The following is a 2,778-nucleotide window of genomic DNA, read 5'->3' on the forward strand; positions in this document are numbered from 1 at the left end:
AGAGCAGCCTGTTGGGCACTCAACATAGCTCCATCTAGAAGGATTCACCCTTCTAAACATTCCTGGACAGCATTCCTTCTCTTTGACACATACTCTAGAATAAATTGTGATGTGGATTCCAAATATGACAACCTTTTATACTAGTTAAGGTTTCTAGAATACAATCAAAAATGAATTCCAGGACCAGAAGAATCCAAGGTAGTTTGGGAATTGCCCGGGAATCAGGAATTATAAGTCTCCTAGAAGAAACAGTCTGGTCACAAATCACCAGGGAGAAAACATGGAACATGTTTTCTTCCTGATAACAGCAGTTATCAGGAGTCTTTGTTTTTCTTCTCAATTACATAAATGGGACATTTACTATTTAGTGGAGAATGTGTTAAGAGCCTCTGTTCACATCTATCAGACTATGTCAGTGTGAAAAGGAATCCCTCAAGGGTAAATCTGGCTGTGTATAAAGAAGAAAAATGGTGGTAAGATAGTTAGGGAAACCAACTTCTGCCAGTTTGCCTGAGATTTTTCTGGTTTTAACACAAAATATCCCACATGCCAGGAAACCCAGTCTCAGGCAAACTGGGATGGTTGGTCACCATAAGGCTAATTTATACACACTACACACATGCACACACATGTGCACACATACACCAGAATCTTCCTTGCTTTCCCATCTTTTTTCAGTGGTCACTATCCCATCACATAAAATTTCTTTCTAAAATCATATTCTCTTCTATTCTTTTCACAGTAAATCGTGAAGGATGTTTAAACCAAAAGCTTGAATAACTAGCAGTCCTCCACATCCACCAAAAAACAAAGAAGAAGAAGAAGAAGAAGAAGAAGAAGAAGAAGAAGAAGAAGAAGAAGAAGAAGAGGAAGGTTTCTTTTTTTTTTTTTTGCTTCACAAAATTCTTAATTTTTTATTGGTTGAGGATCAGTACAGACGTTTCAATTTGTACACAATTCTTAACATACGTACCGAAAATCTAAAAAAAACATGTAGTTGTGATTCTTTTCTAAAAGTTATTCCAGTGACCTTCCAGCTTAAAATTTGGAGGCAAATTTTCCTTAACAGTATATCAAGTACCAAGATCTTCAAATGCTGATACACTGTTACATTAAGTCCCATTAATTCACAATTTAATATCATATATACTACATACTCAGATTCTCAATCTTGCACAGCACATTAACAGAGTTACTAGGAAAACCGGACTACAACGACCAAGATGTTACAGAGTGCACAAGAATTTGGACCGGGAGAGCCAAGATCTAGGAGTGGTTTTCTTTAGGAAACAATTCTACCAAAAACAACATGGGAATAGAAGTAATTTAAAATATTCAAGACATAGTAAATGCACGACCGACTCCAAATTGCCATTTAGTATGCTTGGTATTATAGGATATAAAAACTACCCCAGCTATGGAATGTTGAGCTGACACCCAAGACAATCAAAGCCTCCCACATTCAATATCCCACTATTTCCTGGTTGTACCAAAAAATAAACAACCAGCAAATGATTTCACCTCTTAAAAAAAAGCATTTACACTTAAAAAATGGGATGAGGTGGGATTCCCTCCTTCTTAAAAATGTTTCTAGAGCTACTAAAAAACTTGCATTTACAAAATAGTTGATAAAAATATTCCTCTGGATTGTACAAGAAGGAAGACAGGGACCACTGATAAGACATGGTTTATGGTATTAATCAGACTTGGCTTCTTTCTCTCCTGCTTCATCGGAGGTTGGACTCTCCTCATTTTTAGTTTCTCCGTTTTCTGCAGGTAAGTCTTCTTTCGTTTCTTGGTTAGCCACTTCAGCCTGTTTTCCCTTTGCTCCCCTTTTCCCCTTTGTTTGCACTCTTTTGTCTGAAGATTTATCCTTTCCTGCCGCCTTTTTTGGCTTCGTTTCCACTTTTGCAGGCGCAGGTTTAGCTGACAACCTCGCCGACCTCCTCTTAGGCTCCTCCTTCGACGCCCCCTCGGCGGAGCTGACCTTCCTCTTGGGCATCGTGGCGGCGGGGCGGGCGCGTGCCGGGTGCCTGCGGGCCGCGGCGCGCCGAGACCCTTTGCGAAGCTGGGCTGCCTCAAGAGGAAGGTTTCTTTCTTCAAGAACAAGAGGAAGAGCTTTTCTTCAAATATGCCCAGAGGGAGTACTTTTCACAAGCAGGACAGAGTAAAATAAATTCGCATGCTGAAGCAGGTTGAAAGTCACTGTCTTGTTATACACAATGGAGGATTCCCAGGAAGATAGGGAGCCATACACACGCACACACCACAACTATATCATTAGGTGACTTCCTATTAAAGGGTGTGAAGTTGGCCATTTTAAACATTATGCTGTCAATCAGAAAACACACCATTGTTCTCCATTGTGCATCGAAATGTCGACAGAGAATTGAGACCCATGAGGTCCAGTGACCTCCATATTCATTAGTTAATTGACATGAGAAAATGGCAAAGTAAAATATCCTGGCAGCAGTTCTGGTGTCTTAGAGGTCTTGCCAGAAAGCTCCAGCGTGGAGGGACACAGGAAGCAATTTTATCTTATTTTCCAAATTAATATTGTAACTTCCTAAAAATTAAAGAAATGAAAAGACTTTTCAGTGGTCACACGATAGTATCAAATGGAACGTAGTTTCAAAGGGAACATGACAGAGCATCTAGAAGCATGCAGGAGTCTCAGGGGCTCATGGAAGGTGTTGGGGGAGCTAAAAAGATCAGCTCTACAATCAGCACTCTCTTCTAGATTGTCTCAGACAATTCTAATGACTTTTATCTCATGGT

General features: G+C 40.0%; 1 pseudogene; it reads right to left on the reverse strand.

The window, feature by feature from the left end:
* Positions 1 to 1,368: 1,368 nt before the first annotated feature.
* Positions 1,369 to 2,073, reverse strand: LOC112812048 (non-histone chromosomal protein HMG-14 pseudogene; annotated as a pseudogene).
* Between the last annotated feature and the right edge of the window lie 705 nt (positions 2,074 to 2,778).

The sequence above is a fragment of the Callorhinus ursinus genome, unplaced genomic scaffold (assembly GCF_003265705.2).
Source record: "Callorhinus ursinus isolate GAN/ISIS: 27379988/994484 unplaced genomic scaffold, GSC_fseal_2.0 scaffold2, whole genome shotgun sequence".
Classification (NCBI taxonomy): Eukaryota; Metazoa; Chordata; class Mammalia; order Carnivora; family Otariidae; genus Callorhinus; species Callorhinus ursinus.